Below are 700 nucleotides of genomic sequence, written 5' to 3'. Positions count from 1 at the left end.
CTTCCTGGCATAGGCTTATGAGTTATCATAATTTTTAGCTCTGGTCAAAATCTAGCTGTCCACCCTGCTGCACCCCCTTCTCCCAATTTACTCTCTGTTTCCTACACATAGAATACTTACTATTCCCTATTCCCTTTTGCAGGTTTCTGTCCTTCTCTGTCTGGTATACTGCTCATTTCCAGAGAAGCAAACAGTACAGTTTAGTACTGAAAAGCATGGGCTCTGGAGCCACACTACCTGGCTGTGCCACATTTCTAGCTGTGTGGTCTTGGGCAAGTTACTTAAGCTCTCTGAACCTCACTGACCTCATTTATAAAATGCCAATACTGAGGTATGAGGCTTAAGTGAGTTATATATATGTAAATATATATAAGTACTGCTTAAACAGTCCTTGATACATGGTAAGTACTACATAAAGGTATTGTTACTGATGTTTTATTATTTTTAGTATTCAAGGTCCAGTTCCCGTGATTCTTCCAGGTCTCTTGTTTCTAGGTACTTGCACATTATTCTGCGCTTTCTCTTCCCTTTATGCAATGCTCTCCTGGAGAGAGGGGACCCCTGCCTTATTCATCTTTATATCACTTGTGTTTTGCACATAGTCGATAACCTGTTGATGTTCACAGAATGAGACAATAATTTTGTTAGTCTGAATTCTTTTATCTGTCCTCATTTCCTTGTCCTGTCCATTTGGTTATGC

Source organism: Manis pentadactyla, chromosome 5 (assembly GCF_030020395.1).
Source record: "Manis pentadactyla isolate mManPen7 chromosome 5, mManPen7.hap1, whole genome shotgun sequence".
Lineage (NCBI taxonomy): Eukaryota > Metazoa > Chordata > Mammalia > Pholidota > Manidae > Manis > Manis pentadactyla.
The sequence above is the reverse complement of the archived record's forward strand: the minus strand, read 5'-3'. Positions refer to the sequence as shown.